The sequence below is a fragment of the Heptranchias perlo genome, unplaced genomic scaffold (genome assembly GCF_035084215.1).
Source record: "Heptranchias perlo isolate sHepPer1 unplaced genomic scaffold, sHepPer1.hap1 HAP1_SCAFFOLD_158, whole genome shotgun sequence".
In the NCBI taxonomy this organism is placed as follows: Eukaryota; Metazoa; Chordata; class Chondrichthyes; order Hexanchiformes; family Hexanchidae; genus Heptranchias; species Heptranchias perlo.
Window position 1 is genome coordinate 881,107 of NW_027138839.1, and position 27,536 is coordinate 908,642.

The 27,536-nt window shown below is 54.3% G+C and overlaps 1 protein-coding gene across 1 annotated transcript in view; it reads left to right on the plus strand.

Annotated features, from left to right (window-relative positions):
- The window catches only part of LOC137309291 (probable voltage-dependent R-type calcium channel subunit alpha-1E), a gene marked incomplete at its 3' end in the record, with an annotated part of 193,804 nt that overhangs the window by 120,177 nt on the left and 46,091 nt on the right, over positions 1-27,536 (plus strand). The window lies entirely within an intron of this gene.

Here is a 27,536-nt window from a genome sequence, read left to right on the forward strand (position 1 = left end):
ATAAATCTGATTGAATTCCTTGAGGAAGTGACAAGGAGGATTGATGAGGGTAGTGCAGTGGATGTTGTCTACATGGATTTTAATAAGGCATTTGACAAGGTCCCACATGGCAGACTGGTCAGAAAGGTAAAAGCCCATGGGATACAGGGAAATGTGGCAAATTGGATCCAAAATTGGCTCAGTAACAGGAAACAAAGGGTAAAAGTCGATGGATGTCTTTGCGAATGGAAATCCGTTTCCAGTGGTGTGCCACAGGGCTCAGTGTTGGGTCCCTTGCTGTTTGTGGTATATATTAATGATTTGGACTTGAATGTAGGGGGCATGATTGGCAAATTTGCAGACAACACAAAAATTGTCTGTGTCGTTGATAGTGAAGAGGATAGCTGTAGACTCCAAGAAGATATCAATGGGTTGGTGGAGTGGGCAGAAAAGTGGCAAATGGAGTTCAACCCAGAGAAGTGTGAGGTAATGCACTTAGGGAGGGCAAACAGTAAAAGGGAATACGCAGTAAATGGGAATATAATGAGAGGGGTAGAGGAAGTGAGAGACCTTGGCGTGCACAGGTCCCTGAAGGTGGCAGTACAGGTAGATAAGGTTGTGAAGAAGGCATAAGGAATGTTCTCCATTATTAGCCAAGGTATATAATACAAAAGCAGGGATGTAATGATGGAACTGTATAAAACGCTGGTAAGGCCACAGCTGGAGTATTGTGTGCAGTTCTGGTCACCACATTACAAGAAGGACGTAATTGCTCTGGAGAGAGTGCAGAGAAGATTTACAAGAATGTTGCCAGGGCTTGAAAATTACATATACAAGGAGAGATTGGATAGGCTGGGGTTGTTTTCCTTGGAGCAGAGGAGGCTGAGGGGAGACTTGATTGAGGTGTACAAAATTATGAGGGGCCCAGATAGAGTAGACAGGAAGTACCTGTTTCCCCTAGCGGAGAGTTCAAGAACTAGAGGACATAGATTTCAGCTGATTGGTGGAAGGATTAGAGGGGACATGAGGAGAAGCTTTTTTACCCAGAGGGTGGTGGGTGTATGGAATTCGCTGCCCGAATTGGTGGTGGAGGCAGGGACCCTCAACTCTTTCAAAAAGTACCTAGTCCTGCACCTAAAGTGCTGTAAGCTGCAGGGCTACGGACCGGGTGCTGGAAGGTGGGATTAGAATGGGCACATGGTTGTTCTTCGAGCCGGCACGGACACGATGGGCCAAATGGCCCCCTTCTGTGCTGTATCTTTTCTATAGTTCTAAATAAGGAGAAACTGTTTCCAGTGGGAGAAGGGTCGGTAACCAGAGGACACAGATTGAAGGTGATCGGCAAAAGAACCAGAGGGGAGATGAGGAAACATTTTTCACACAGCGAGTTGTGATGATCTGGAATTCACTGCCTGAAAGGGCGGAGGAAGCAGATTCAATAATAACTTTCAAAAGGGAATTGGATAAATACTGAAAGGGAAAACATTTGCAGGGCTATGGAGAAAGAGCAGGGGAGTGGGACTAATTGGATCGCTCTTTCAAATAGCCGGCACAGGCAGGATGGGCTGAATGGCCTCCTTCTGTGCTGTATCAGTCTATGATTGTATGAATCCATGTCCCGTGGCCACAGGCTGAAGTTCAGGGACTATAGACCCACCGATCAGCGGCAAGCCCCAGCCCGGTACCTCGGAGAGTTGCTGCTTTATTTTCTCAGCTCCTTTACCAGGCTGACCATTGGGCAGCTGTGGAACTTTCAGCTTTGCTCTGAGTTCAAAACCCCAGGGGTGAAAATCCTTTTGAGTTGCCCTGCACTGCAGCGGCACAGAAATTCATTGAAAGCACACCCGGTACCAGTACCAAGGGAGTGCAGGACTGTCGAAGAGGCAATACTGAGGGAGTGCTGTACTGTCGGAGGGTCAGTACTGAGGGAGTGCTACACTGTCGGAGAGGCAGTACTGAGGGAGCGCTGCACTGTCAGAGGGTCAGTACTGAGGGAGTGCTACACTGTCGGAGAGGCAGTACTGAGGGAGTGCAGGACTATCGGAGGGTCAGGACTGTCAGAGGGTCAGTACTGAGGGAGTGCTACACTGTCGGAGGGTCAGTACTGAGGGAGTGCTGCACTGTCGGAGGGTCAGTACTGAGGGAGTGCTGCACTGTCGGAGAGGCAGTACTAAGGGAGTGCTGCACTGTCAGGAGTGCTGTCTTTAGGATGAGATGTGAAAACAGGCTCCGTCTGCCTTCTCAAGTGGATGTAAAATATCCCATGGCCACTATTTTAAATAAGAGCAGAAAAGTTCTCCCCGGTGTCCTGGGGCCAATATTTATCCTTCAACCAACATCGCAAAAATAGATTATCTGGTCATTATCACATTGCTGTTTGTGGGATCTTGCTGTGTGTGAATTGGCTGCCTCCTTTCCTACATTATAACAGTGACTATTTAAGGTTAATTCACTGTATGTAAAATTCTTTGGGACAACCTGAGGATGTGAAAGGCGTGAATATGAGACAGACACTAATTTGTTAACCAGTAACTGAGAAAGCACGTCAATATCCAGGTTTTACAATTGACATGTTTGGTGATTGACAGGCCGATGGAACAGCCAAGGTCGGAGTTGCTATCTCTTGATGTTATGGCTTTGGATGATAAGACAGTTTTCATTCCAAGTCTAAGAGTAATTGGTTCAGGGTTCCATGTACATGGTGAATCAGAGAGCCATCTCGATGGATCGCTTGAGACAGACAGGTGCTCAGTCGGATGGATTTTGGTTTGTTTATAATTGGGTGTGGGTTTTTGAAGACAGCTGCATGCACTCAAAAATAGTCCAGTTGCTCGAAAAGGAACAAAAAACACTTCTGTCATGCATGAATCTCAGAGAAAGGACGAGTGACACCAACCCTACAGCAGAGTGAGATGTAGTCAATCCCCAACAGTGTAACACAGAGACCCCCCCAAACTACTAAACCCCAACAGTATAACACAGAGACCTCCCAAACTAATAATTCCCCAAAGGTGTAACAGAGAGACCCCCCAAACTACTAAATCACCAACAGTGTAACACAGAGACACCCCCAAACTACTAAACCCCAACAGTGTAACACAGAGACCCCCCAAACTACTAAACCCCAACAGTTCAACACAGAGACCCCCCCAAACTCCTAAATCCCCAACAGTTTAACACAGAGACCCCCCCAAACTACTAAACCCCAACAGTGTAACACAGAGACCCCCCAAAATACTAAACCCCAACAGTGTAACACAGAGACCCCCCAAACTACTAAATCCCCAACAGTGTAACTCAGAGACACCCCAAACGACTAAACCCCAACAGTGTAACACAGAGACCCCCCAAACTACTAAATCCCCAACAGTGTAACTCAGAGACACCCCAAACGACTAAACCCCAACAGTGTAACACAGAGACCCCCCAAACTACTAAATCCCCAACAGTGTAACACAGAGACCCCCCAAACTACTAAATCCACAACAGTGTAACTCAGAGACCCCCAAAACGACTAAACCCCAACAGTGTAACACAGAGACCCCCCAAACTACTAAATCCCCAACAGTGAAACACAGAGACCCCCCCAAACCACTAAATCCCCAACAGTGTAACACAGAGACCCCCCAAACTACTAAATCCCCAACAGTGTAACACAGAGACCCCCCAAACTACTAAATCCCCAACAGTGTAACACAGAGACCCCCCAAACTACTAAATCCCCAACAGTGTAACACAGAGACCCCCCAAACTACTAAATCCCTAACAGTGTAACACAGAGACCCCTCAAACTACTAAATCCCCAACAGTGTAACACAGAGACCCCCCAAACTACTAAATCCCCAACAGTGTAACTCAGAGACCCCCCAAACTACTAAATCCCCAACAGTTTAACTCAGAGACCCCCCAAACTACTAAATCCCCAACAGTGTAACACAGAGACCCCTCAAACTACTAAATCCCAACAGTGTAACACAGAGACCCCCCCAAACTACTAAATCCCAACAGTGTAACACAGAGACCCCCCAAACTACTAAATCCCAACAGTGTAACACAGAGATCCCCCAAACTACTAAATCCCAACAGTGTAACACAGAGACCCCCCAAACTACTAAATCCCCAACAGTGTAACACAGAGACCCCCAAAACTCCTAAATCCCCAACAGTGTAACTCAGAGACCCCCCAAATGACTAAACCCCAACAGTGTAACTCAGAGACCCCCCAAACTACTAAACCCCAACAGTGTAACACAGAGACCCTCCAAACTACTAAACCCCAACAGTGTAACACAGAGACCCCCCAAACTACTAAACCCCAACAGTTTAACGCAGAGACCCCCCAAACTACTAAATCCCCAACAGTGTAACACAGAGACCCCCCAAACTACTAAACCCCAACAGTGTAACACAGAGACCCCCCAAACTACTAAACCCCAACAGTGTAACACAGAGACCCCCCCCAAACTACTAAACCCCAACAGTGTAACACAGAGACCCCCCCAAACTACTAAACCCCAACAGTGTAACACAGAGACCCCCCAAACTACTAAATCCCCAACAGTGTAACACAGAGACCCCCCAAACTACTAAATCCCCAACAGTGTAACACAGAGACCCCCCAAACTACTAAATCCCCAACAGTGTAACTCAGAGACCCCCCAAACTACTAAATCCCCAACAGTGTAACACAGAGACCCCACAAACTACTAAATCCCAACAGTTTAACTCAGAGACCCCCCAAAATACTAAATCCCAACAGTGTAACTCAGAGACCCCCCAAAACTACAAAACCCCCAACAGTTTAACACAGAGACCCCCCAAACAACTAAATCCCCAACAGTGTAACTCAGTGACCCCCCAAACTACTAAATCCCCAACAGTGTAACACAGAGACCCCCCCAAACTATTAAATCCCCAACAGTTTAACTCAGAGACCCCCCAAACTATTAAATCCCCAACAGTGTAACACAGAGACCCCCCAAACTATTAAATCCTCAACAGTGTAACACAGAGACCCCCCCAATTATTAAATCCCCAACAGTGTAACTCAGAGACCCCCCAAATTATTAAATCCCCAGCAGTGTAACACAGAGACCCCCCAAACTACTAAATCCCCAGCAGTGTAACACAGAGACCCCCCAAACTACTAAATCCCCAACAGTGTAACACAGAGACCCCCCAAACTACTAAATCCCCAACAGTTTACCCCAAGACCCCCCCAAGCTACTATATCCCCAATAGTTTAACACAGAGACTGCCCCCCAAACATCTAAACCCCAACTGTTTAACACAGAGACCCCCCCAAACTACAAAATCCCCAACAGTGTAACTCAGAGACCCCCCCCAAATGTCTAAACCCCAACTGTTTAACACAGAGACCCCCCCAAACTACTAAATCCCCAACAGTGTAACTCAGAGACCCCCCTAAACGACCCGATCGCCAAGGTTGTATGTAACACAGGGACACCCCCTCAAACTATCCAATCCACAACAGAGACACCCCGAAACAATCCAATCCGCAACAGTTTAACCCAGAAACCCCCAAAAAATCCCAATCCCCAACAGTTTACCCCAGAGACAATTCCCAAACTACCCGATCCCCAACAGTTTATCTCAGATACCCCCGCCCAGTCCTCGTGGAGATGATGTCCTGCCTTCACACTGAGGACACCATCCAACGTGTTGTGTGGCACTATCACCGTGCTAAATGGGATAGATTCAGAACAGATCTAGCAGCTCAAAACTGGGCATCCATGAGGCGCTGTGGGCCATCAGCAGCAGCACAATTGTATTGCAGCACAATCTGAAACCTCATGGCCCGGCATATTCCTCACTCTACCATTACCAACAAGCCAGGGGATCAGCCCTGGTTCAATGAGGAGTGCAGAAGAGCATGCCAGGAGCAGCACCAGGCGTACCTAAAAATGAGGTGCCAACCTGGTGAAGCTACAACTCAGGACTACATGCATATTAAACAGCGGAAGCAACATGCTATAGACAGAGCTAAGCGATTACACAACCAACGGATCAGATCAAAGCTCTGCAGTCCTGCCACATCCAGTCATGAATGGTGGTGGACAATTAAACAACTAACAGGAGGAGGAGGCTCTGTAAACATCCCCATCCTCAATGATGGCAGAATCCAGCACGAGTGCGAAAGACAAGGCTGAAGCGTTTGCAACCATCTTCAGCCAGAAGTGCCGTGCAGATAATTCATCTCGGCCTCCTCCCGATATCCCCACCATTACAGAAGCCAGTCTTCAGCCAATTCGATTCACTCCACGTGATGTCAAGAAACGGCTTGAGTGCACTGGATACAGCAAAGGCTATGGGCCCCGACAACATCCCGGCTGTAGTGCTGAAGATTTGTGCTCCAGAACTAGCTGCGCCTCTAGCCAAACTTTCCAGTACAGCTACAACATTGGCATCTACCCGACAATGTGGAAAATTGCCCAGGTATGTCCTGTCCACAAAAAGCAGGACAAATCCAATCCGGCCAATTACCGCCCCATCAGTCTACTCTCAATCATCAGCAAAGTGATGGAAGGTGTCGTTGACAGTGCTATCAAGCGGCACTTACTCACCAATAACCTGCTCACCGATGCTCAGTTTGGGTTCCGCCAGGACCACTCAGCTTCAGACCTCATTACAGCCTTGGTCCAAACATGGAGAAAAGAGCTGAATTCCAGAGGTGAGGTGAGAGTGACTGCCCTTGACATCAAGGCAGCATTTGACCGAGTGTGGCACGAAGGAGCCCAGTAAAATTGAAGTCATTGGGAAGCAGGGGGAAAACTCTCCTGTGGCTGGAGTCATAGCCAGCACAAAGGAAGATGGTAGTGGTTGTTGGAGGCCAATCATCTCAGCCCCAGGACATTGCTGCAGGAGTTCCTCAGGGCAGTGTCCTAGGCCCAACCATCTTCAGCTGCTTCATCAATGACCTTCCCTCCATCATAAGGTCAGAAATGGGGATGTTCGCTGATGACTGCACAGTGTTCAGTTCCACTCACAACCCCTCTTAAATGAAGAAGTCCATGCCCACATGCAGCAAGACCTGGACAACACCCAGGCTTGGGCTGATAAGTGGCAAGTAACATTCGTGCCAGACAAGTGCCAGTTAATGACCATTTCCAACAAGAGAGAGTCTAACCAGCTCCCCTTGACATTCAGCGGCATTACCACTGCTGAATCCCCCACCATCAACATCCTGGGGGTCACCATTGACCAGATACTTAACTGGACCAGCCACATAAATACTGTGGCTACAAGAGCAGGTCAGAGGCTGGGTATTCTGCAGCAAGTGACTCACCTCCTGACTCCCCAAAGCCCATCTACAAGGCACAAGTCAGGAGTGTGATGGAATACTCTCCACTTGCCTGGATGAGTGCAGCTCCAACAACACTCAAGATGCTTGACACCATCCAGGAAAAGCAGCCCGCTTGATTGGCACCCCATCCACCACTCTAAACATTCACTCCCTTCACCACCGGCGCACTGTGGCTGCAGTGTGTACCATCCACAGGATGCACTGCAGCAATTCGCCAAGGCTTCTTCGACAGCACCTCCCAAACCCGTGACCTCTACCACCTAGAAGGACAAGGGTAGCGGGCACATGGGAACAACACCACCTGCACGTTCCCCTACAAGTCACACACCATCCCGACTTGGAAATATATCGCCGTTCCTTCATTGTCGCTGGGTCAAAATCCTGGGACTCCCTTCCGAACAGCACTGTGGGAGAACCTTCACCACACGAATGCAGCGGTTCAAGAAGGTGGCTCACCACCACCTTCTCAATTACGCATGGGCAAAAAATGCTGGGCTCGCCAGCGATGCCCACATCCCATCAACAAGTAAATAAAAAACGATCCAATCCCCAACAGATTACCTCAGAGTCACCCCCAAACTACCCAATCCCAGCAGTTTACACCTGAGGCACTCCCAAAGCTACCCAATCGCCAACAGTTTTCTTCTGACACCCCCAAACTACCCAATCACAAACAGTTTACCTCAGAGACACCCCCAAACTACCCAATCACAAACAGTTTACCTCAGAGACACTCCCAAACTACCCAATCCCAAACAGTTTACCTCAGACATCCCCAAATGACCCAATCCCCAACAGTTTACCTCAGACACCCCCATACAAGGATGATAATCTTGGCTCTGATGTTGTTGTTTACACTTTGAGCTTGTCAGTACTCACAACCAGTGCTGCCTTAAGTACCATTTCCCAACAGCTCTCTATTATTACCACTCACTCATTCAACCCACTGCCAGCCTCCCTTTCCAGAGTGTGCCCAACATTTCCACATTCAGTTTAATCCATTGTAACAAAGCACAATATTATTTCCACGCTTGACAAGGTGTCTGAGCCATGTTTGCCTGCAGGTTTAAATACAACTTCAAAATTCACCAATTAGGGGTAAGTATTCAGTGCAGTGCTTTGGGTATGTGTTTGAATGTGTTGCTGCATCACTGGGTTACACTCAGGGACAATGGACTGAGGTGATCTTTTAGGGTTGGTATAGTTTGAGGGCATCTCTGGGGTAAACAGTTGGGGATTGGGTAGATTGGGGGTGTCTCTGGGGTAAACAGTTGGGTATTGGGTAGTTGGGGGGTCTCTGGGGTAAACAGTTGGGTATTGGGTAGTTGGGGGGTCTCTGGGGTAAACTGTTGGGGATTGGATAGTTTGGGGGTGTCTCTAGGGTAAACAGTTGGGTATTGGATAGTTTGGGGGGTCTCTGGGGTAAACAGTTGGGGATTGGGTAGTTTGGGGGTGTCTCTAGGGTAAACAGTTGGGTATTGGATAGTTTGGGGGGTCTCTGGGGTAAACAGTTGGGGATTGGGTAGTTTGGGGGTGTCTCTGGGGTAAACAGTTGGGGATTGGGTAGTTTGGGGGTGTCTCTGGGGTAAACTGTTGGTATTGGGTCATTTGGGGGTGTCTCTGGGGTAAACAGTCAGGGATTGGGTAATCTGGGGGTCTCTGGGGTAAACTGATGGAGATTGGATAGTTAGGGCATAACATCAAACAACACCTGTACTTTCACAATAGACAAAATTCTGGAACAGGGAAAAAACACTTGACAAGCCCGTTCCTTTGTCATAGATCGACAACAATTACCCACCTTCTCTTTGAAAATCTCAATCCCACCTACCCATTTTCTTACCATATCCCTCAATCCCACCTACCCACCTATTCACCATAATCCCTCAATCACACATACACACCATCTCACCCGATCCCTCAATCCCACCTAGCCATCTCCTCACAATATCCCTCAATTCCACCTACCCATTTTGTCCCCTTATCCCTCAATCCCACCCACCAACCTTCTTACCATAGCCTTCAATCCCACCTACCCAACATCTCACCATATTCCTCAATCCCACCGACACACCATCCTCACCATATACCTCAATCCCACCTAACCACCTTCTCACCATAGAAACATAGAAAATAGGAGCAGGAGTAGGCCATTCGGCCCTTCGCGCCTGCTCCGTCATTCAATATGATCATGTCTGATCCTCTATCTCAATACCATATTCCCCCTCTCTCCCCATGACCCTTGATGCCTTTTGTGTCTAGAAATCTATCTAGCTCCTTCTTAAATATATTCAGTGACTTGGCCTCCACAGCCTTCTATGGTAGAGAATTCCACAGGTTCACCACCCTCTGAGAGAAGAAATTTCTCCTCATCTCAGTCCTAACTGTCCTACCCCGTATCCTGAGACTGTGACCCCTCGTTCTGGACCCCCAGCCAGGGGAAACATCGTCCCTGCATCCAGTCTGTCTAGCCCTGTCAGAATTTTATATGTTTCAATAAGATCACCTCTCATTCTTCTAAACTCGAGTGAATACAGGCCGAGTCGACCCAATCTCTCCTCATACAACAGTCCTGCTATCTCAGGAATCAGTCTGGTGAACCTTCGCTGCACTCCCTCTATGGCAAGTATATCCTTTCTTAGGTAAGGAGACCAAAATTGTACACAATACTCCAGGTGTGGTCTCACCAAGGCCCTGTATAACTGCAGTAAGACATCCTTGCTCCTGTACTCAAATCCTCTTGCAATGAAGGCCAACATACCATTTGCCTTCCTAACTGCTTGCTGCACCTGCATGTTTGCTTTCAGTGACTGGTGTACAAGGACACCCAGGTCCCTTTGTACATCAACATTCCCCAATCTATCACTATTTAAATAATACTCTGCCTTTCTGTTTTTCCTTCCGAAGTGGATAACTTCACATTGATCCACATTATACTGTATCTGCCATGTATTTGCCCACTCACTCAACTTGTCTAAATCGCCTTGAAGCCTCTTTGCATCCTCCTCACAACTCACAATCCCACCTAGTTTTGTGTCATCAGCAAACTTGGAAATATTACATTTGGTTCCCTCATCCAAATCATTGATATATAAACTGGGCAACATGGACATGTTGGGCCGAAGGGCCTGTTTCCATGTTGTAAACTTCTATGATTCTATGATTCTATTGTGAATAGCTGGGGCCCAAGCACTGATCCCTGCGGTACCCCACTAGTCACTGCCTGCCACCCCGAAAAAGACCCATTTATTCCTACTCTCTGTTTCCTGTCTGTTAACCAATTTTCAATCCATGCCAGTATGTTACCCCCAATCCCACGTGCTTTAATTTTGCACACTAACCTCTCATGTGGGACTTTATCAAAGGCCTTCTGAAAATCCAAATAAACCACATCCACTGGTTCTCCCTTATCTATTCTACCAGTTACATCCTCAAAAAACTCCAGTAGGTTTGTCAAACATGATTTCCCTTTCATAAATCCATGATGACTTTGTCTAATCCCGTTGATATTTTCTCAGTGTCCTGTTGTCACATCGTCTAGCATTTTCCCCACTACTGATGTTAGGCTAACCGGTCTGCAGTTCCCTGTTTTTTCTCTCCCTCCAATCTGCAGGAACTGTTCCAGAATCTATAGAATTTTGTAAGATGACAACTAATGCATCCACTATTTCCATGGCTACCTCTTTTAGTACTCTGGGATGCAGATTATCAGGCCCTGGGGATTTATTGGCTTTCAGTCCCATTAATTTCTCCAGCACCATTTTTTTTACTAATACTAATTTCCTTTAATTCCTCCTTCTCACCCTTCCCTTGGTTCCCTAGCATTTCTGGGAAGTTATTTGTGTCCTCTTCTGTGAAGACAGAACCAAAGTATTTGTTTAATTGCTCTGCCATTTCCTTGTTCCCCATTGTAAATTCTCCCGTTTCTGACTGTAAGGGACCTACATTTGTCTTCACTAATCTTTTTCTTTTTACATACTTGTGGAAGCTTTTACAGTCAGCTTTTATGTTCCTTGCAAGTTTACTCTCATACTCTATTTTTCCCCTCTTAATCAATCTCTTGGTCCTTTTTTGCTGAATTCTAAACTGCTCCCAATCCTCAGGTTCTGACAACTTTATATGACTCCTCTTTGGATCTAATACTATCCTTATTTTCTTTTGTTAGCCGTGGTTGGGCCACTTTTCCTTTTGTGTTTTTGCGCCAGAAAGGAATGTACAATTGTTGCAATTCATGCATTCGTCCCTTAAATGTTAGCCATTGCCTATCCACCGTCATGCCTTTTAATGAATCTCCCCAATCTATCACAGCCAACTCACTCCTCATACCTCCATAGTTTCCTTTGTTTAGATTTAGGACCCTGGTTTCCGATTGGACTACTTCACTTTCCATCTTAATGAAGAATTCTATCATGTTGTGGTCACTCTTCCCTAAAGGACCCCGCACAACAAGATTATTAATTAACCCCTTCTCATTGCACAATACCCAATCTAGAATAGCCTGTTCCCTGGTTGGCTCCTCAAAGTACTAGTCTAAAAAACCATCTTGTACACACTCCAGGAATTCATCCTCCACAGTATTATTGCAAATTTGGTTTGGCCAGTCTATATGCAGATTAAAGTCACCCATGATTACATCTCTAATTTCCGGTTAGATGCCATCCCCGGCATTACCACTACTGTTTGAAGGCCTATAGACAACTCCCACCAGTATTTTCTGCCCCTTGGTGCTTCTTAACTCCACCCAGACTGATTCCACATTTTGATTTTCTGAGCCAATATCCTTTCTCGCTATTGCTCTGATTTCATCCTTTACTAACAATGCCACCCCACCTCCTTTTCCTTTTTGCCTGTCCTTCCTAAATATCGAATACCTTTGGATATTCAGCTCCCAGCCTTGGTCACCCTGCAGCCATGTCTCTGTAATTGTAATTATATCGTATCCGTTTCCATCTATTTGCGCTGTTAATTCAGCTACCTTATTACGAATGCTTTGTGCATTCAGATACAGTGCCTTTAGATTTGTCCTTTTAACATTTTTAGACATCTTAACATTTTTTGTACTATGACCATATCCCTCAATCCCACCAACCAACCTTCTCCCCATAACTTTCAATCTCACCTACCCACCTACTCAACATATCACTCGCCCCCACTTCTGTCTTCTTACTGTATCCCATAATCCCACCTACCCAACTTCTCCCCATATCTCTCAATCCCACCTACCCACCTTCTCAGAATATCACTCATACCCACCCACCCTCCTTCTCCCCATATTCCGAACTTGCATCGAACCAATTTCACCCATATCCCTCATTCCCACCTACCAACCTTCTCACCACATCTCCAAATCCCACCTGCCCACCTTCTCATCATAACACTCAATCCCACCCACCCAACTTCTCCACATATCCTTCAATCGCAGCTACCCACCTTTTCACCAAATCCCTCTATCCCATGTACCCAACTTCTCACCATATTCCTCAATCCCACCCACCCACCTTCTCCTCATATCCCCTATGCACCTACTCTCCATATCTCTCAGTCCAACCGACCCACCTTCTCACAATATCCCTTAATCCCACCTTTGCACCTTCTCTCCATATCCCTCAATCCCACCGACCCACCTTCTCCTCATATCCCTCTATCTCAACTATGCATCTTCTCCCCATAACCCTCAATCCTCCCTAGCCAATTCTCACCATATCACTCAATACCACCTAACCTCCTTCTCACCCTATCCCTCAATCCCACCCACCCACCTTCTCACCCTATCCCTCAATCCCACCCACCCACCTTCTCACCCTATCCCTCAATCCCACCCACCCACTTTCTCACCCTATCCCTCAATCCCACCCACCCACCTTCTCACCCTATCCCTCAATCCCACCCACCCACCTTCTCACCCTATCCCTCAATCCCACCTACCCACCTTCTCACCCTATCCCTCAATCCCACCTACCCAGCTTCTCACCCTATCCCTCAATCCCACCTACCCAGCTTCTCACCCTTTCCATCAATCCCACCCACCCACCTTCTCACCCTATCCTTCAATCCCACCCACCCACCTTCTCACCCTATCCCTCAATCCCACCTACCCACCTTCTCACCCTATCCCTCAATACCACCTAACCTCCTTCTCACCCTATCCCTCAATCCCACCTACCCAGCTTCTCAACCTATCCTTCAATCCCACCCACCCACCTTCTCACCCTATCCCTCAATCCCACCCACCCACCTTCTCACCCTATCCTTCAATCCCACCTACCCACCTTCTCACCCTATCCCTCAATCCCACCCACCCACCTTCTCACCCTATCCCTCAATCCCACCCACCCACCTTCTCACCATATCCCTCAAAACCATCTACCCACCTTCTCCCCATATCCCTCAATCACTGTTACCCACTATCTCACCACACCCCTCAAAGCCCCTAACCACATTCTCAACATATCCCTCAATCACACCTAGCCATCTTCTCACCATATCCCTCAATCCCACCTTCTCACCATATCCCTCAATCCCACCTTCTCACCATGTCCCTCAATCCCACCTACACACCTTTACACCATATCCCATAACCCCACCTACCCAGCTTCTCACCATGTCCCTCAAACCCACCTACCCACCTTCTTCCCATATCCCTCAATCCCACCAACCCATCTTCTCCCCATATCCCACTATAACAGCTACGTGCCTTCTCCCCATATCCCTTAATCCCACCTACCCACCTTCTCCCCATATCCTCAATCCCACCTACCCACCTTCTCCCCATACCCTCAATCCCACCTACCCACCTACTCACCATATCCCTCAATCCCACCTACCCACCTTCTCCCCATACCCACAATCCCACCTACCCACCTTCTCCCCATACCCACAATCCCACCTACGTACCTTCTTACCATAATACCTCAATCCTATCAACACACCTTCTCAACAAATACCTCAATCTAACCGATTCACCTTCTCCCCATATCACTCAATCCCACCTATCCAACTTCTCAACATATCCCACCATCCCACCTACCCATCTTATCCCCAGATCTTACAATGCCACCTAATCACCTTCTCACCATATCCCTCAAAACCACCTAACAATCTTCTCCCCATATCCCACAATCCCACCTAACCACCATCACACCACAACCCTAAAAACCACCCAATCACATTCTCAACACATCCCTCAATCCCACCGATCCACTTTCTCCCCATATCCCTCCATCTCACCTACGCATCTTCTCACCATTTCCCTCAATTGCACCTACCCATCTTCTCACCATACCCACAATCCCACCTACCCACGTTCTCACCATATCCCTCAATCACATCTACGCTCCTTCTGCCCATATCCCACAATCCCACCTACCCACCTTCTCCCCATATTAGGAGCAAGAGTAGGCCATTCGGCCCTTCAGGCCTGCTCCGCCATTCAAAATGATCATGGCTGATCGTCTAACTCAGTACCCTGTTCCCGTTTTATCCCCATGTCCCTTGATCCCTTTAGCATTAAGAAATATATCTATCTCCTTCTTGAATACATCTAATGACTTGGCCTCCACAGCCTTCTGTGGTAGAGAATTCCACAGGTTCACCACCCTCCGAGTGAAGAAATTTCTCCTAATCTCGGTTCTAAATGGCACATCCTGTATCCTGAGACTGTGACCCCTGGTTCTGAACTCCCCAGCCATCGGGAACATCCTCCCTGCATCTAGTCTGTCTCGTCCTGTTAGAATTTTATATGTTTCGATGAGATCACCTCTCATTCTTCTAAACTCTAGTGAATACAGGCCTAGTCGACCCAATCTCTCCTCATACGTCAGTCCTGCCATCCCAGGAATCAGTCTGGTAAACCTTCGTTGCACTCCCTCCATGGCAAGGACATCCTTCCTCAGATAAGGAGACCACACAATATCCCCATATCCCTCACAATCTCACCCTATCCCTCAATCCCACCTACCCACCTTCTCACCATATCCCTCAAACTTACCAACCCACCTTCTCACCATATCCCTCAAACTCACCAACCCACCTTCTCACCATGTCTCTCAATCCCACCTACCCACCTTGTCACCATATCCCACAAACCTAAATACCCATTTTCTCACCCTATCCCTCCATCCCACCTGCCCAACTTCTCACTATATCCCTCAATCCCACCTATCCATCTTCTCCCCATATACCTTAAACCCACCTACCCACCTTCTCACAATATCCCTCAATCCCACTGACCCACTGTCTCAGCATATCCTTCAATCTCACCGACCCATCGTCTAACCCTATCGCTCAATCCCACCTACCCATCTTCTTACCATATCCCTCAATCCCACCTACCCATCTTCTTACCATATCTCTCAATCCCACCGACCCATCTTCTTACCATATTCCTCAATCCCACCTACCCAACTTCTCACCATTTTTAAAAATCTTTCATGGGATGTGGGCGTTGCTGGCGAGGCCAGCCTTTATTGCCCATCCCTAATTGCCCTTGAGAAGGTGGTGGTGAGCCGCCTTCTTGAACCGCTGCAGTCCATGTGGTGACGGTTCTCCCACAGTGCTGTTAGGAAGGGAGTTCCAGGATTTTGACCCAGCGACAATGAAGGAACGGCGATATATTTCCAAGTCAGGATGGTGTGTGACTTGGAGGGGAACGTGCAGGTGGTGTTGTTCCCATGCGCCTGCTGCCCTTGTCCTTCTAGGTAGTAGAGGTCGCGGGTTTGGGAGGTGCTGTTGAAGAAGCCTTGGCGAGTTGCTGCAGTGCACCCTGTGGATGGTACACACTGCAGCCACAGTGCGCCGGTGGTGATGGGAGTGAATGTTTAGGGTGGTGGATGGGGTGCCAATCAAGCGGGCTGCTTTATCTTGGATGGTGTCGAGCTTCTTGAGTGTTGTTGGAGCTGCACTCATCCAAGCAAGTGGAGAGTATTCCATCACACTCCTGACTTGTGCCTTGTAGATTGTGGAAAGGCTTTGGGGAGTCAGGAGGTGAGTCACTCGCCACAGAATGCCCAGCCTCTGACCTGCTCTTGTATCCACAGTATTTATGTGGCTGGTCCAGTTAAGTTTCTGGTCAATGGTGACCCCCAGGATGTTGATGGTGGGGGATTCGGCGATGGTAATGCTGTTGAATGTCAAGGGGATGTGGTTAGACTCTCTTGTTGGAGATGGTCATTGCCTGACACTTGTCTAGCACGAATGTTACTACCACTTATCAGTCCAAGCCCGCGGCCACGGACTGCTTCGTTATCCGAGGGGTTGCGAATGGAACCGAACACTGTGCAATCATCAGCGAACATCCCCATTTCTGACCTTATGATAGAGGGAAGGTCATTGATGAAGCAGCTGAAGATGGTTGGGCCTAGGACACTGCCCTGAGGAACTCCTGCAGCAATGTCCTGGGGCTGAGGTGATTGGCCTCCAACAACCGCTACCATCTTCCTTTGTGCTCGGTATGACTCCATCCACTGGATCCTCAATCCCACCTTCCCACCATCTCACCATATCCCTCAATCCCACCTTGCTGTTCTTTCATCCAGTTAATTTGAGGAATGAATCAGATGCTACTAAGTTCTCTTCCCTTATATTGGACACTGGCCCTCATGTTCCTTTCTCACATATTTACCCGATCCATCCATCTGCCTCTGTTTCTTTAATATTTAAATTAATATTTTCAGCTGATACTTTAAATTTACCCATGTCTACGTGAACCTGAGCCTGCCTCACCGACCCCCATCACCGACCCCCCTCACCGACCCCCCTCACCGACCCCCATCACCGACCCCCCTCAACGACCCCCATCACCGACCCCCCTCACCGACGCTCCTCACCGACCCCCCTCACCGACGCTCCTCACCGACCCCCCTCACCGACCCCCATCACCGACCCCCCTCACCGACCCCCATCACCGACCCCCCTCACCGACCCCCATCACCGACCCCCCTCACCGACCTCCCTCACCGACCCCCCTCACCGACCCCCATCACCGACCCCCCTCACCGACCCCCATCACCGACCCCCCTCACCGACCCCCCTCACCGACCCCCCTCACCGACCCCCATCACCGACCCCCCTCACCGACCCCCATCACCGACCCCCCTCACCGACCCCCCGCACCGACCCCCCTCAGCGACCCCCCTCACCGAACCCCTCACCGACCCCCCTCAACGACCCCCCTCACCGACCCCCCTCACCGACCCCCCTCACCGACCCCCCTCAGCGACCCCCCTCACCGACCCCCCTCACCGACCCCCCTCAGCGACCCCCCTCAGCGAACCCCCTCACCGACCCCCCTCACCGACCCCCCCTCACCGACCCCCCTCACCGACGCTCCTCACCGACCCCCCTCACCGACCCCCCTCACCGACGCTCCTCACCGACCCCCCTCACCGACCCCCCTCAGCGACCCCCCTCACCGACGCTCCTCACCGACCCCCCTCACCGACCCCCATCACCGACCCCCCTCACCGACCCCCCTCACCGACCCCCATCACCGACCCCCCTCACCGACCCTCCTCACCAACCCCCCCATTACCGACCCCCCCTCATCGACCCTCCTCACCGACCCCCCCATTACCGACCCCCCTCATCGACCCTCCTCACCGACCCCCCCATTACCGACCCCCCTCATCGACCCTCCTCACCGACCCCCCCATTACCGACCCCCCTCATCGACCCTCCTCACCGACCCCCCCATTACCGACCCCCCTCATCGACCCTCCTCACCGACCCCCCTCACCGACCCCCCTCACCGACACCACTCACCGGCCCCCCTCACCGCACCCCCTCATCGACCCTCCTCACTGCACCCCCTCACCGAACCCCCTCACCGACCCCCCTCACTGCACCCCCTCACCGAACCCCCTCACCGACCCCCCTCACTCAATCCTTCACCGGCCCCCTCACCAAAACCCCTCACGGACCCCCCTCACTGAATCCTTCACCGAACCCCCTCACCGACCCCTCACCGACCCCTCTCTCCCACCCCCCAGCAACCCCACTCACTGACCACACTCACTGACCACACTCACCGACCCCTCACTGACCCCCACTCACTGACCCCACTCACTGACCCCTCACATGACCCTTCACTGACCCCATTCACCGACCCCTCGCCGACCCCACTCACCGACCCCCCTCACTGACCCCCCTCACTGACCCCACTCACTGACCCCCCTCACTGACCCCCCTCACCGACCCCCCTCACTGACCCCCCTCACTGACCCCACTCACTGACCCCCCTCACTGACCCCACTCACTGACCCCCCTCACTGACCCCACTCACTGACCCCCCTCACTGACCCCACTCACTGACCTCAGCCACCGATTCCTCACTGACCCCCCTCACTGACCCCCCTCACTGACCCCCCTCACTGACCCCACTCACTGACCTCAGCCACCGACTCCTCACTGACCCCCCTCACTGACCCCTCTCACTGACCCCACTCACTGACCCCCCCTCACTGACCCCCCTCACTGACCCCCCTCACTGACCCCCCTCACTGACCCCACTCACTGACCCCCCTCACTGACCCCCCTCACTGACCCCACTCACTGACCCCTCTCACCGACACCATCACTGACCCCTCCCACTGACCTCACTCACCAAACCCACTCACTGACCCCACTCACCGAACCCACTCACCGACCCCTCCCACTGACTCCACTCACTGACCCCCCTCACTGACCCCACTCACTGACCTCAGCCACCGACTCCTCACTGACCCCACTCACTGACCCCTCTCACTGACCCCACTCACTGACCCCTCTCACTGACCTCACTCACTGCCCCTCTCACTGACCCCCCCTCACTGACCCCACTCACTGCCCCACTCACTGACCTCAGCCACCGACTCCTCACTGACCCCCCTCACTGACCCCTCTCACTGACCCCACTCACTGACCCCCCTCACTGACCCCACTCACTGACCCCTCTCACCGACACCCTCACTGACCCCTCCCACTGACCTCACTCACCAAACCCACTCACTGACCCCACTCACCGAACCCAATCACCGACCCCCTCCCACTGAACCCACTCACTGGCCCCACTCACTGACCTCAGCCACCGACTCCTCACTGACCCCCCTCACTGACCCCTCTCACTGACCCCACTCACTGACCCCACTCACTGACCCCTCTCACTGACCTCACTCACTGCCCCTCTCACTGACCCCCCCTCACTGACCCCACTTACTGCCCCACTCACTGCCCCACTCACTGCCCCACTCACTGCCCCTCTCACTGACCCCCCCTCACTGCCCCTCTCACTGACCCCCCCTCACTGACCACACTCACTGCCCCCCTCACTGACCCCACTCACTGACCCCTCTCACTGACCCCTCTCACTGACCTCACTCACCGACTCCTCACTGACCCCACTCACTGACCCCACTCACTGACCCCTCTCACTGACCCCTCATCGACCCCACTCACCGACCCCTCACTGTCCCCACTCACCGACCCCTTACTGACCCCTCTCACTGACCCCTCTCACTGACCCCTCTCATCGACCCCACTCACCGACCACTCACCGAACCCACTCACCGACCCTACTCACCGACCCCACTCACCGACCTCTCACTGACCCCACTCACTGACCTCCTCATTGACCACACTGACCCCCCTTCACTGTCCCCACTCACTGACCCCACTCACCAACTCCTCACTGAGTCCATTCTTTGACCCCTCTCACTGACCCCTCACCGACCTCTCACTGACCCCCTTCACCAATTCCTCACTGTACTCACTCACTGACCCCACTCACCGACCCCTCACCGACTCCACTCATGACCCCCTCACCGACCCCTCTTACTGACCTCACTCGCCGACCCCACTCAGTGACCCCACTCACCGACCCCTCGCTGACCCCACTCACCGACCCCCCTCACTGACCCCCCTCACTGACCCCTCTCACTGACCCCACTCACTGACCCCCCTCACTGACCCCACTCACTGACCCCCCTCACTGACCCCACTCACTGACCTCAGCCACCGACTCCTCACTGACCCCCCTCACTGACCCCTCTCACTGACCCCCCTCACTGACCCCCCTCACTGACCCCCCTCACTGACCCCCCTCACTGACCCCACTCACTGACCTCAGCCACCGACTCCTCACTGACCCCCCTCACTGACCCACCTCACTGACCCCCCTCACTGACCGCCCTCACTGACCCCCCTCACTGACCCCCCTCACTGACCCCACTCACTGACCCCCCTCACTGACCCCACTCACTGACCTCAGCCACCGACTCCTCACTGACCCCACTCACTGACCCCTCTCACTGACCCCACTCACTGACACCCCTCTCACTGACCTCACTCACTGCCCGACTCACTGACCCCTCTCACTGACCCCTCTCACTGACCCCACTCACCGACCCCTCCCACTGACCCCATTCACTGCCCCTCTCACTGACCCCCCCTCACTGACCCCACTCACTGCCCCACTCACTGCCCCACTCACTGACCCCACTCACCGAACCCACTCACCGACCCCTCCCACTGACTCCACTCACTGACCCCCCTCACTGACCCCACTCACTGACCTCAGCCACCGACTCCTCACTGACCTCACTCACTGCCCCTCTCACTGACCCCCCCTCACTGACCCCACTCACTGCCCCATCTCACCGACACCCTCACCGACCCCTCCCACTGACTCCACTCACTGACCCCCCTCACTGACCCCACTCACTGACCTCAGCCACCGACTCCTCACTGACCCCACTCACTCACCCCTCTCACTGACCCCACTCACTGACCCCTCTCACTGACCTCACTCACTGCCCCTCTCACTGACCCCCCCTCACTGACCCCACTCACTCACCCCTCTCACTGACCCCACTCACTGACCCCACTCACTGCCCCACTCACTGCCCCACTCACTGACCCCTCTCACTGACCCCTCTCACTGACCCCACTCACCGACCCCTCCCACTGACCCCACTCACTGCCCCACTCACTGCCCCACTCAACGACCCCTCCCACTGACTCCACTCACTGACCCCCCTCACTGACCCCACTCACTGACCTCAGCCACCGACTCCTCACTGACCCCACTCACTCACCCCTCTCACTGACCCCACTCAATGACCCCTCTCACTGACCTCACTCACTGACCCCACTCACTGACCCCTCTCACTGACCTCACTCACTGCCCCTCTCACTGACCCCCCCTCACTGACCCCCCTCACTGACCCCACTCACTGACCCCACTCACTGCCCCACTCACTGCCCCACTCACTGACCTCACTCACTGACCCCTCTCACTGACCCCCCCTCACTGACCCCACTCACTGACCCCACTCACTGCCCCACTCACTGCCCCACTCACTGACCCCTCTCACTGAGCCCTCTCACTGACCCCACTCACCGACCCCTCCCACTGACCCCACTCACTGCCCCCACTCACTGCCCCACTCAATGACCCCACTCACTGCCCCTCTCACTGACCCCCCCTCACTGACCCCACTCACTGCCACACTCACTGCCCCCCTCAATGACCCCACTCACTGCCCCTCTCACTGACCCCCCCTCACTGACCCCACTCACTGCCACACTCACTGCCCCCCTCACTGACCCCACTCACTGACCCCTCTCACTGACCCCTCTCACTGACCTCACTCACTGACTCCTCACTGACCCCACTCACTGACCCCTCTCACTGACCTCACTCACTGACTCCTCACTGACCCCACTCACTGACCCCTCATCCACCCCACTCACCGACCCCTCACTGTCCCCACTCACCGACCCCTCACTGACCCCTCTCACTGACCCCTCTCACTGACCCCTCTCACTGACCTCACTCACTGACTCCTCACTGACCCCACTCACTGACCCCTCTCACTGACCCCTCATCGACCCCACTCACCGACCCCTCACTGTCCCCACTCACCGACCCCTTACTGATCCCACTCACTGCCCCCCTCACTGACCCCACTCACTGACCCCTCTCACTGACCCCTCTCACTGACCTCACTCACTGACTCCTCACTGACCCCACTCACTGACCCCTCTCACTGACCCCTCATCGACCCCACTCACCGACCCCTCACTGTCCCCACTCACCGACCCCTTACTGATCCCACTCACCGACCCCTCACTGTCCCCACTCACCGACCCCTTACTGATCCCACTCACCGACCCCTCACTGACCCCTCTCATCGACCCCACTCACCGACCCCTCACTGACCCCTCTCACCGAACCCACTCACCGACCCCACTCACCGACCCCACTCACCGACCCCACTCACCGACCTCTCACTGATCCCACTTACTGACCTCACTCATTGACTCCTCACTGACCCCCCTCACCGACTCCTCACTGACCCCCCTCATTGACCTCCTCATTGACCCCCCCTTCACTGTCCCCACTCACTGACCCCACTCACCAACTCCTCACTGAGTCCATTCTTTGACCCCACTCACTGACCCCTCACCGACCTCTCACTGACCCCCTTCACCAATTCCTCACTGTACCCACTCACTGACCCCACTCACCGACCCCTCACTGACCCCAATCACTAGCCCCTCTCCGACCCCTCGCTAACCTCACTCACCGACCCCCTCACTGACCCCCCTCACTGACCCCCCGTGCCGACCCCTCACTGACCCCACTCACCGACCCCTCACTGTCCCCACTCACCGACCCCTTACTGATCCCACTCACCGACCCCTCACTGACCCTTCTCACTGACCCCTCTCACTGACCCTTCTCATCGACCCCACTCACCGACCCCTCACTGTCCCCACTCACCGACCCCTCACTGTCCCCACTCACCGACCCCTCACCGACCCCACTCACCGACCTCTCACCGACCCCACTCACCGACCCCTCACCGACCCCACTCACCGACCCCACTCACCGACCTCTCACTGACCCCACTCACTGACCTCACTCATTGACTCCTCACTGACCCCCCTCACCGACTCCTCACTGACCCCCCTCATTGACCTCCTCATTGACCACACTGACCCCCCCTTCACTGTCCCCACTCACTGACCCCACTCACCAACTCCTCACTGAGTCCATTCTTTGATCCCACTCACTGACCCCTCACCGACCCCCTTCACCAATTCCTCACTGTACCCACTCACTGACCCCACTCACTGGCCCCTCTCCGACCCCACTCACTGGCCCCTCTCCGACCCCTCGCTAACCTCACTCACCGACCCCCTCACTGACTCCCATCACTGACCCCCCGTGCCGACCCCTCACTGACCCCACTCACCGACCCCTCACTGACCCCACTCACTGACCCCACTCACTGACCCCACTCACTGACCCCACTCACCGACCCCACTCACTGACCCCACTCACCGATCCCTCACTGACCCCTCACTGACCCCACTCACCGCCCCCTCACTGAGCCCACTCACCGACCACACTCACCGACCCCTCACTGAGCCCATTCACTGACCCCTCGCTGACCTCACTCACGGACCCCTCACTGACCCCTTGCTGACCTCACTCACTGACCCCTCACTGACCCCACTCACCGAACCCCTCACTGAGCCCATTCACTGAGCCCATTCACTGACCCCACTCATTGACCCCACTCACTGACCCCACGCACCAACCGCTCATTGACCCCACTCACCGACCCCCTCACTGACCCCCCTCACTGACTCCCCTTGCCAACCCCTTGCTGACCTCACTCACCGACCCCTCACTGACCCCACTCATTGACCCCACTCACTGACCCCTCACTGACCCCTCACTGACCCCACTCACCGACACCTCACTGACCCCCCTTGCCGACCCCTCACTGACCCACTCACCGACACCTCACTGACCCCCCTTGCCGACCCCTCACTGACCCCACTCACTGACCCCACTCACTGACCGCTCACTGACCCCACTCACCGACCCCGCACTGACCCCACTCACCGACCCGCTCACTGACCCCATTCACCGACCCCTCACTGACCCTACTCACCGACCCTCTCAGTGACCCCACTCACCGACCCCCTCACTGACCCCACTCACCGACCCCTCACCGACCCCTCACCGACCCCCTCACTGACCCCACTCACCGACCCCTCACCGACCCCCTCACTGACCCTACTCACCGATCTCTCACTGACCCCCCCTCACCGACCCCTCACTGACCCCATTCATCGACACCTCGCTGACACCTCACTGACCCCTCTCACCGACCCCTCTCCAGACAGTTACTGACCCCACTCATTGACCCCTCTCACTGACCCCTCTCACTGACCCCTTTCACCGACCCCTCACTGTCCCCACTCACCGAGCCCTTACTGATCCCACTCACCGACCCCTCACTGACCCCACTCACCGACACCTCACTGACCCCATTCACTGACCCCTCACTGACCCTACTCACCGACCCTCTCACTGACCCCACTCACCGACCCCCTCACTGACCCCACTCACTGACCACACTCACTGACCGCTCACTGACCCCACTCACCGACCCCGCACTGACCCCACTCACCGACCCGCTCACTGACCCCATTCACCGACCCCTCACTGACCCTACTCACCGACCCTCTCACTGACCCCACTCACCGACCCCCTCACTGACCCCACTCACCGACCCCTCACCGACCCCCTTACTGATCCCACTCACCGACCCCTCACTGACCCCACTCACCGACCCCACTCACTGACCGCACTAACTGACCCCACTCACTGACCCCACTCATGGACCCCACTCACTGACCCCACTCACCGACTTCACTCACTGACCCCACTCACTGACCCCTCTCACCGACCCCTCACTGACCCCACTCACTGACCCCACTCACTGACCCCACTCACTGACCCCACTCACCGACCCCTCACTGACCCCACTCACTGACCCCACTCACTGACCCCACTCACTGACCCCACTCACTGACCCCACTCACTGACCCCACTCACCGACCCCTCACTGACCCCACTCACTGACCCCACTCACTGACCCCACTCACTGACCCCTCACCGACCCCACACACTGACCCCACTCACTGACCCCACTCACTGACCCCTCACCGACCCCACTTACCGACCCCTCACCGACCCCACTCACCGACCCCACTCACCGACCCCTCACTGACCCCACTCACTGACCTCACTCACCGACTCCTCACTGACCCCCTTCATCGAACCCCTCACTGACCCCACTCACCAACTCCACACTGACCCCCCCTTCACTGTCCCCACTCACTGACCCCACTCACCGACCCCTCGCTAACCTCACTCACCGAACCCCTCACTGACCCCACTCACCAACTCCACACTGACCCCCCCTTCACTGTCCCCACTCACTGACCCCACTCACCGACTCCTCGCTAACCTCACTCACCGAACCCCTCACTGACCCCCCTCACTGACCCCCCGTGCCGACCCCTCACTGACCCCACTCACCGACCCCTCACTGACCCCACTCAACGACCCCACTCACTGACCCCACTCACCGACCCCCACACTGACCCTACTCACCGATCTCTCACTGACCCCCCTCACCGATCTCTCACTGACCCCCCTCACCAATCTCTCACTGACCCCCTCACCGATCTCTCACTGACCCCCCTCACCGATCTCTCACTGACCCCCCTCACCGATCTCTCACTGACCCCCCTCACCGATCTCTCACTGACCCCCCTCACCGATCTCTCACTGACCCCCCTCACCGATCTCTCAATGACCCCCCTCACCGATCTCTCACTGACCCCCCTCACCTATCTCTCACTGACCCCCCTCACCGATCTCTCACTGACCCCCCTCACCGATCTCTCACTGACCCCCCTCACCGATCTCTCACTGACCCCCCTCACCGATCTCTCACTGACCCCCCTCACCGATCTCTCACTGACCCCCCTCACCGATCTCTCAATGACCCCCCTCACCGATCTCTCACTGACCCCCCTCACCGATCTCTCACTGACCCCCCTCACCGATGTCTCACTGACCCCCTCTCACCGATCCCTCTCCAAACAGTTACTGACCCCACTCACCGAACCCACTCACTGACCCCTCATCGACCCCACTCACCGAACCCACTCACTGACCCCACTCACCGACCCCTCACTGACCCCACTCACCGACCCCTCACCGACCCCACTCACCGACCACTCACTGACCCCACTCACCCACTCCTCATCGACCCCCCTCACCGACCCCCCTCACTGACCCCCCTCACCGACCCCCATCACCGACCCCCCTCACCGACCCCCCTCACCGCACCCCCAAATCGACCCTCCTCACCGACCCCCATCACCGACCCCCCTCACTGACCCTCCTCACCGACCCCCCTCACCGACCCCCCTCACCGACCCCCCTCACCGACCCCCCTCAGCGACCCCCATCACCGACCCCCCTCACCGACCCCCCTCACCGACCCCCCTCACCGCACCCCCAAATCGACCCTCCTCACCGACCCCCATCACCGACCCCCCTCACTGACCCTCCTCACCGACCCCCCTCACCGACCCCCCTCACCGACCCCCCTCACCGACCCCCCTCAGCGACCCCCATCACCGACCCCCCTCACCGACCCCCCTCACCGACCCCGCTCACCGACCCCCCTCATCGACCCCCCTCACCGACCCCCCCTCACCGACCCCCCCTCACCGACCCCCATCACCGACCCCCATCACCGACCCCCCCTCACCGACCCCCATCACCGACCCCCCTCACCGACCCCCCTCACCGACCCCCATCACCGACCCCCATCACCGACCCCCCTCACCGTCCCCCCTCACCGACCCCCCTCACCGACCCCCCTCACCGACCCCCCTCACCGACCCCCATCACCGACCCCCCTCACCGACCCCCCTCACCGACCCCCCTCACCGACCCCCCTCACCGACCCCCCTCACCGACCCTCCTCACAGACCCACCTCACCAACCCCCCCTCACCAACCCCCCCTCACCAACCCCCCCTCACCGCATCCCCTCACGGACCCCTTCACCGAACCCCCTCATCGACCCCTCACCGATTCCCCTCACCCACCCCTCAGCAACCCCTTACCGACCACTCAGCGACCCCCCTCACCGAACCCTCTCACACACCCCTCAGCAACCCCACTCACTGACCCCACTCACTGACCCCTCTCACTGACCCCTCTCACCGACTCCACTCACTGACCCCCTCACCGACCCCTCTTACTGACCTCACTCGCCGACCCCACTCAGTGACCCCACTCACCGACCCCTCGCTGACCCCACTCACCGACCCCCCTCACCGACCCCACTCACTGACCTCAGCCACCGACTCCTCAC